We start from the raw sequence: 9411 nt of genomic DNA on the forward strand, positions 1-9411 counted from the left end.
TTCTTTTGGTCTGAATCTCAACAGAAGGCATTCATGGAGTTGAAGGATCGCCTCTGCACGGCACCAGTGCTCGCGTTACCAGATTTACAACAACCATTTGAGGTCGAGACAGATGCCTCTGACTATGCTATTGGGGCAGTCCTTACTCAACATGGACATCCAGTGGCATATCACAGTGAAACACTTTCAGACACAGTCCGGAAGTACCCCACTTATGATAAAGAGATGTATTCCATTGTACAGGCCTGCCGACAATGGAAGCATTACATTTTGGGGAAGGAAACGGTCATCCACACAGACCACCGACCCCTGCAGTTCATACAGACCCAAGGGAAATTGCAGAATGATCGCCATCAGAAGTGGTCTACATACCTGCAACAGTTCCACTTGAATATCAAGTATAAGAAGGGCAGCACCAATAATGTTGCAGATTGCCTCAGTCGACCACCGATCATGGCGTTAACCACCGTGCTCAACTCTTGTGGGCACGAGACTTCTGATTGGCCACTTCTCTACAAAAGCGACCCAGAATTCGGCCACACATACCAGACACTCTTGGAGGGTCGGCATGTTGCAGATTTTCACCTCCAGGATGCCCTATTATGCCACCTCGGTCACCTTTGTGTTCCTTCAAGCGAGCGTGCCAAGATGATTTGGGAAGCACACTACAGTCGGGCTGCTGGGCATTTCGGGGTCGAGAAAACAGTGGCAGTACTGCAAAATTATTTCTATTGGCCGAATCTTCGACAGGATGTTGGGAAGTACATCAGATCATGTACTGCCTGTGCCATTGCCAAACCGACCATTAAGAAGCACGGCCTCTATACCCCGTTGCCTACCCCTAGTCGACCTTGGGAATCCATCTCCATGGATTACATGTCAGGCCTTCCTTCCACTAAGCATGGAAATGACTGTGTTTTTGTGGTCATCGACAGGTTCTCGAAGATGCCATTATGATGGCCTGCAAGAAGAATATCACAGCAGAAGCCACTGCTAAACTCTTCTTTGAACGAGTGTGGGTGCACTTTGGGATCCCACATTCTATCATCTCAGATCGGGACAGTCGGTTTCTCAGCACATTTTGGTCCAGTCTCTGGTCAATGCTGGACACCAAACTCACGAAGTCCACAGCCTTCCATCCTCAAACTGATGGCCAGACAGAGGTTGTCAATAGGATGATTGTGCACATTCTGCGCATGTATAACTCAAAGCATCCACGCACATGGGACGAGAGCCTCCCCTATGTTCATCACAGCTACAACCGAGCTCTTCACAGCTCCACTGGCCATAGCCCTTTTCAGGTGGGTTTGGGATTCCAACCACTATGCCCCATTGATGTGGCCATGCCACTTGCAGCTACTCACATGAATTCAGCTCATGTCCAGTCAGAAACAGATAAGGCCACCAGCTTCATTGAGCGCATCCAACATATTCGCCAGCAGGTCCATGACATTCTTGAGAAATCAAATGCCAAGTACAAGCAGCGACATGATCAACACCGGGTGCCACACAAGTTTCAGGTGGGCGACAAAGTCTGGTTGCATTTGCAAAAGGAACGCCTTACTGGAGCCTATCGGAAATTGAGACCACTCCGATATGGTCCTTACACCATTACTAAGGCTATGGGAGACAATGCATTTGAGCTCAGCATTCCCCCATTCCTTGGCCTGCACCCAGTGTTCAATGTGGACCGCCTTCGGCCATACTTTCCACCATTGCTAGACACATCCAACATTGCAGAACAACTCAAACCCACAGAATTAAATCCAGATTGCATGGAACAAGCTGCAACTGATCGGATCATGGACACACAGATCAAGAACACTCGCCAACAGAATATCCAACTGTATCGAGTTGTCAAAGCAGGCCAACTCCTTCAGCAGGGCAAGTGGCTCACCAGGGAACAAGTTCAGCAAAATTTTCCTCATCTCATGGAGGAGCTCAACACAATGGGGACCATTGCTTCCTAAGGGGGGAGGAATGATCCAGGTGGATATTGGTGGCCACCTGCCAAGTCCACCTGGACCCCCACCATTGTCTTTCTCAGCATTTTCAGTTTCCTTAATTGTAGCACAACTTACTATTTTTAGCAGTTTTTCGGGTCCTGAACTTCCGGAGCCGTTTTGAGGCCCTAAACGACGTTTTTTGGGGAATCCGGGGGCAACATGGGTCCATGAAATGGACCGATGTTGCCCGTTCCAACAATGGTAGTAATCGGATAGATCTTTCTAATGAGCTATTGTATGCGTCAAACGGAGATCATATGCCAAAGTTACGACCCCGGGAAGTTGATGTACCAATTTACCCCAAACGGGGCCCACAGTTTGGCGTTTCATCTCCTAGGGTTAGGCTTTGGAATGTTAAGGGTTTTCCATTGTTTCTCAACAATAAATAGGCCTTCGAGCCTCATTGTAACACAGTTCAGAGGCATGTAGCCATCACATCTCTTCTCAGAGATAAGCTACCATCGCCCTAGCTGGTTTATTTCCATTTCTGGTTGTAAGCATATTTCAGTATTTTCCATTAATGAAATGAAGTATTATTTCCGCTGCATCTTTGTGTATATGGTTATCTGTGTAATTTGTTGCGTTCCTGTTTAAATCCGGATCAATTCATGTGGAAAATTTGGTCATAAAGCTGTAGAATGTCGCATGTACCCTAGGAGCCAATACAATTCCAGGAGATCTATCAAATATGAACCTCTCGGGGCTCAACAAAACATCAATAGATTTTAACATTTAAGAATTAATATTAAATGTTACAAATGTCGAAACTTTGGACACATAGCCAGAGACTACAGACCTAAAAATCCTCCAGAAGAATCTTCGAAGCCACAGAACGAACGAACATGGAAGAAGAAGAACACTGATAATTGTGCTCTTGCTATCAAGGCTCAAAACAACAAAGATGTGTGGTATGTTGATAGCGGTTTCTCAACGCATATGACTGGAGATAGAAATAATTTTGTATCTCTGAAAGAGAAGAAGGATGGAACCGTGTCCTTTGGAAATGATGGATCTTCAAATGTTATAGGATCAGGTACTGTCGGTCTCGGAAGCAAATATGCTCTAGCCAAGAATGTTCTATTGGTTGAAAACATGAATCACAATTTGCTCAGTGTTGGACAAATGTGTGATCAAGGACACACAATGCTATTCAACTCCACAAAATTTGAAATCAAGAAAGGCAAGTATGGTAAAATTGTGGCTACAGCAAGTCGAGCACCAAACGACATATATTTTCTGGATGAAGCAACTAAAGCATGTCTACTAGCTAAAGAAGATGAAATTTTGTTATGGCACACATGAATGGGTCACATAAACTTTGAAAATCTTGTAAGGATAAGAAAAAAGGTAGCAGTACGAGAAATGCTGCAAATATCAAAACCTTCCAACACAATATGTGAGGCCTGTCAGTATGGAAAGCAAACAAAATGCAGATTTAAAACAAAAGAATACTTTACATCACATCCATTGGAATTGATACATACTGATCTATGTGGTCCTATGGGAACAAAAGGCTTAGATGGAGAATTATATTTCATGTTAATGATAGATGACTATACCAGGATGACAGCCACCAGTTTCCTAAAGAAAAAATTTGAAGCATTTGAGTGCTTTAAGATCTACAAGGAGTTGGTCGAAAATGAAGCTGATTTAAAAATAGAGTGTCTAATATCAGATAATGGCAGAGAATTCACTTCCAAATTATTTCATCAATATTGTGTCGAAAATGGAATAAAAAGACAATTTTCAATAGCACGAACACCTCAGCAAAATGGAGTTGCTGAAAGAAAGAACAAAACTATAAAGGAAATGGGTAGAAGAATGCTGAAGGACTCGAAATTGGATGAAAAATTTAGGGTTCAAGAAATTGTTACGACAATCTTCATTATCAACAGAAGTCTTCTCAGAAATAATTTCAATAAGACCCCATATGAATTATGGAAAGGAAAACCGGCTAATGTAAAATATTTAAGAATCTTCGGAAGCAAATGTTATATCAAAAGAGAAGATCAAAAGTTGGGTAAGTTTGAATCACGTGTTGGTGAAGGTACCTTTGTTGGTTACTCACGCAAAAGAAAGGCCTATAAATGCTATAATACAAGATGAAAATAGATAGCGGAGAGCATAAATGTTACATTTGACGAAGATAATGTTCTAACAAATAATGATGAGGATCTAGAATCTTTGAAACTTGAGACAGAGACTGAAAAAGGTAGAGAGAAAATTCTAGAACAAGAAGCAACTGTCAAGTAAATAATGATCAACAAGATATACATGAACAACAACAAGAAGCTCCTCCAAAGAGAACAAAAGAATGGATTCAAAAGAACCATCCATCAAATCAAATCATTGGTGACATAAATGAAGGAATTGGAACAAGAAAAGGTTGACAATTTCGTTCATCACAACAAGCTCACATTGCTTTTCTAGCAACCTTTGAGCCTAGTAGTTTTGAGGAAGCCGGCCAGAACGAACATTGGGTAGCAGCTATGAATGAAAAATTGGATCAAATCAAGAAGAATAACACCTGGGAATTAGTTACACGACCAAAAGATAAAAATGTCATTGGGACTAAATGGGTGTTCAGGAACAAATTGAATGAAGATGGAAATGTTACCAGAAACAAAGAAAGATTGGTTTGCAAAGGATATGCACAAGTGGAAGGAATTGATTTTGATGAAACATTTGCACCAGTTTCCAGAATGGAAGCCATCCGGATGTTTCTCGCCTATGCATGCTCAAGAAAAATAAAAGTATACCAAATGGATGTTAAGTCAGCATTTCTGAATCGAGAATTAGAAGAAGAAGTTTACATCAAACAACCTAAAGGTTTTCTAATATCAGAAAAAGAAGACTATGTTTGCAGGTTAAAGAAGGCTCTGTATGGTCTCAAGTAGGCTCCCATAGCATGGTATGCTTGTCTTGATGGATATCTACGTCAACAAGGGTTCAAGAAAGGTACTGTTGATAACAATCTTTACGTACAAATAGACAAGGATAATTTAACAATCGTTGAGGTATATGTGGATGATATAATCTTTGGTAGCAATGATGATTGACTAAGCAAGAAATTTGCTACAAATATGCAAAGTGAGTTCAAGATGTCTTTACTTGGTGAGTTGACATACTTCTTAGGGCTTCAAATATCTCAGCAAGAGAAAGGAAAATTTATATGTCAAGCCAAGTACATCAAGGAAATGCTTAAGAAATTCAAAATGGAAGATTGAAAACCCGTCCTTACTCCAATGGTAACAGGTTGCAAATTGAGCATAGATGACTCATCTAAGGATGTGGATTAGAGGTTGTACAGATCTATGATTGGTAGTCTTCTATATGTAACAACCTCTCGACCAGATGTTATGCAAGCAGTTAGACAAGTAGCAAGATTCCAAGCAACACCAAAAGAATCACATATTATTTCTATCAAAAGAATTCTTCAATATCTAAAGGGAACAACAGAATATGGCTTGTGGTATCCCAAGGGCAACAATCTCATTATTCAAGCCTTTACAGATATATATTGGGTAGGAAACATTGATGATCGTAAGAGTACTAGTGGAGCAACATTCTATCTAGGTGGTTGTCTCGTATCATGGTTGAGCAAAAAGCAAACCTCAATCTCGTTATCTACATCGAAAGAAGAATACATTGTAGTGGTAGCTTGTTGTACTCAAGTCCTTTGGATGAAACAAACTTTGTAAGATCTTCAAGTACAATTCAGTGAGCCTATTCCCATCTTATGTGATAACACCAATGCCATCAGCATCTCCAAGAATCCTGTCATGCAATAAAAAAAAACACATTCCGATAAAATATCATTTTGTTAGAGAACAAGTCACTGAAAAGAATATCAAACTTGAATATGTTAGTACAAAAGAACAAATCTTTGATATCTTCACTAAACCTTTACCTCGTGAAGCATTTGAATATCTTCACCAGAAGCTTGGGATTCTCTTAAGTTCTCATTAGATTTTCCTTATTCAGAAAATAAAGGGGGAGTGGAAGTGTGTATAGGTCTGCAGGAGGGTTGTGTGTTAGGGGGAGTTACCCTTTGCCATTGATGTTAAAGGGGGAGAGAATGTAGTAGGAAGAGGTGCCCTGATCGTAGGGGGAGTACTTGTGTTGCCATCAATGCCAAAGGGGAGATTGTTGTTCTAAAGATGATCAGAGGTTGTCATTGACGTCAACACAACAAGCACCAGGACCTACCTTGATCTTGCAAGGGAATTTTGACTTGACAAATTACTCTATTTTGAGTCAAGGATCTTCTAGATAGATTCTACTCGTCGAGATGTTTCCGTTGATATATGGCACACAAAGTAATTATTCATGGTTTGAGAGATTCATGTTTGAAGTTAGTAACCCTAGTTAGTGGGCTAAAACCCTATGGGGTTGTGGCATGGCACTCATAATTGGTTTTGGTCATTGAATAGGCATTAATTAATAATTTTTTAAGCTCCTAAATTCCCTCCAAAATTCTCTATAGAATCCCCTCTCAACTCTATAAAAAGAAATCTCATATATCCTCTAAATGTAGTGATCATGGAATTTTCGCTATAACTTCATTTATGCGAAGTCTTAGATTCTAAAATTAAAACCTATTTTATTAGCAATCCTGATGAACATCGTGACTGAATTTCAGATATTGATTCGCTATATTTTCGGAGATATAATCTGTGGAAGTTAGGGTTTTTGCAGGTTGTCGAATTACATCTCAAAGAAGTGACCTTGGGAAAATCATCATAACTATCTCTTTGAGAAGAGGATTGGAATTCTATAAAACGTGGTGGATAGTGCATGGACTGTAGTTTTCTGTTTATCCATTTCAGAGATGTAGGAGGAAACAGTGACACGTGGAACGTCGTACAAGTTCTCTCTACTGAATTATTCCATAATTAGGTCATTGTGAGAGATTGGGTATAACTTTGTCGTGAAGAGTCCAAATCGAGTCAGACCTATGGAATTGGAAAGAAGACTCAGAGGGCTTCTACAGGACCAAAGATCACATGTTGGGGATCTGAAATCGCAAAGAGACATCAAATTAAATATCGTGCTCTTAGAAGGCAAGAAAAACTAGATCAAGTGTTGTCAAGGGGTGCAAAGGAAAAGAATTTCCAGGGTAGCAAAGAGCAAGGTGTAGCAAAATGATGTAGCAGAGGTAAGCTACAGGTAAGTATCTACTGTATATGCATGTTCATCTCTTAATTGCATTAGGTTCTTTGCATTCTAATTTGTTGTTTTTGTTTAGCACTGACATATGCTCTGCAGGATGAGGTAAGTTTTGCTATTATCATGTCATGGGTATTTCCTTGAAGACTTTTTGCAAGTATTATATATTCATCGAGAGAAGACTCAATGCATAATATAATTTTCTGAAGAATGAGAAAGGCTAGCATGACAAGAGAAGCAATCAAGGTGTAGAACAATAGCAAGAAGTTCACCACATGAAGTCTTCAAGTGGGCAGCACTGCATACAGATGTTGTAAAAGTATCATTGTACAGAGTCATTGTAAAAGAATCTTTGTAAAAGTTGTACAAGTGTCTATCTACCAAGAGTTGAACAGGCAGTGTCGGGAGGTCTAGGATCATCATTAGGTGGTTGTGTCATAGTTGGGGTTATGGTCCAGTGTGTCATCTTCTTCTACATCATTCTATATCATTGTAAAGTGGACCATTTTCCCTGGTACGGGAGTCCATTCTTCTTTTATTCTTCTATAGGGTGGTAGGGTGGTGCTAGGCTGGTGCATGAAGTCACCAATAGGTTCAAGCTTGTGAAAACTTCAGGGTGGTAGGGTGGTGCTAGGGTGAGTTATAGCTCATTGGGTGTTGAGGAATCCATTTAGTTGACTACTGAAGAATCTTGGGCATTGGAGTGTCCATCCAGTGGGAGCTGGAGAAGAATGATTTTCTAGATTCTAGGAAGTTGGAGCTTTATTTTCAATTGGAGTTGAAGATTAAAGAATTATTAGAAAAGCGTTCGATGGTTTTTGACCTGGAGGGGGTTTTCCACCTAAAATTTTTTGTGCCTCCTGTGTTCTTTTATTCACTGTTGTTACTGCATAAACATTAATGATAATTGAAGATTAACTAATGCTCTGGAAATATTTAAAATTACTAATTGCTAAGGAATACTGATTCACCCCCCTCCTCAGTATTTTCCAACATAAGGGTGAGGGCTTGAGGCCTGAAATTGCACAATGTGCAGGTGGGTTAGCTTGGGACCATGATAGTGCATGTTAAAGTGAAAATATGAATAAGTATGGATATATTAGTGAAAAACAAGTACGAAATATCAACATGCAAAAGGAAAAATAAACATGCATGGAGAGTCACCGCAGCAACGACCACAAACACGCAAAAACAACAAAATTTATACGACACTTGTCAAAAGAGAATGGAAGAATGAAACAACACATGTTAAAGATAATATACATTAAAAATCTAGCAACCATGAGAAGAAACAAGCAAAACAACACTCATATAAGCCAAACAACAAAAAATGATGGAAAAAGTGACAAAAGACGACAAAAGAAAAACTCACTTGGAAAAGTGTTGCAAACTCCACTGAAGGCTCCTTGATTTCCTTTCAAATGATATAAATCAAAGATAGAATGTACAAATGATCTCTAGGGTCATCCATTATATATATCTAGATTGATTAGGGTTTATGACACGCATGCCTAAAATCAAGAAAAAACGACACTTGGCGGAAAGTTCCAAAAATAATAGGTGTGCCACCTTCAGGAAACTAATTAGTGAATCCATATTTTCTAGGAATGCCTTTTGTTTTTTGTTTTTTGTCTTTTTAATTTTTTTAGGAAACTTTCATGCACACTACCAAGAAGGATTGCACAATTCTTGAGGATTGGGAAACTTCTTGACTCAGTGCATTACACATTTTCTGTGCTCAAGGGATGCTTTGCACAATTTCCATCAACAAGGCTAGGTTGTGATCTAGAATTACACATTTTTCATGCTCAAGGCTAGAATGCCAAGAAGGATTGCACATTTTCTTGAAGCAAGGTTGGCCTACCTTCCAAGATTGCACAGTTTTAGAGGAAAGCCCAACAATGTTGCAAGGTCAAGTCAAGAGTTAAACTTATGTTTGAAAGATATCAAGCCAGGATCAGTACATCACAAGCAAAGCAAGAAAAGTTAAGTCTTGATCATGTTGGGTTGTGTTATATTCTTTCCACGACTACCTTACCTAGTTTAGGTTGGGCGGACCTACCTATATTAGGTTAGGCGGACCTACCTATGGTTTTGTGCATGGTTTTTTCACATGGTTTTGGACACGATGGTTTTCGGTCCATGGTTTTGGATGCGATGGTTTTCGGTCCATAGTACTGGACGCTTCAACATGTATAAATATGTATTGTAACATTGAAAGGAACATAATAAAAAA

Source organism: Pinus tabuliformis, chromosome 9 (genome assembly GCF_031772625.1).
Source record: "Pinus tabuliformis cultivar Carrire ecotype Pingquan chromosome 9, CPIR1, whole genome shotgun sequence".
Lineage (NCBI taxonomy): Eukaryota > Viridiplantae > Streptophyta > Pinopsida > Pinales > Pinaceae > Pinus > Pinus tabuliformis.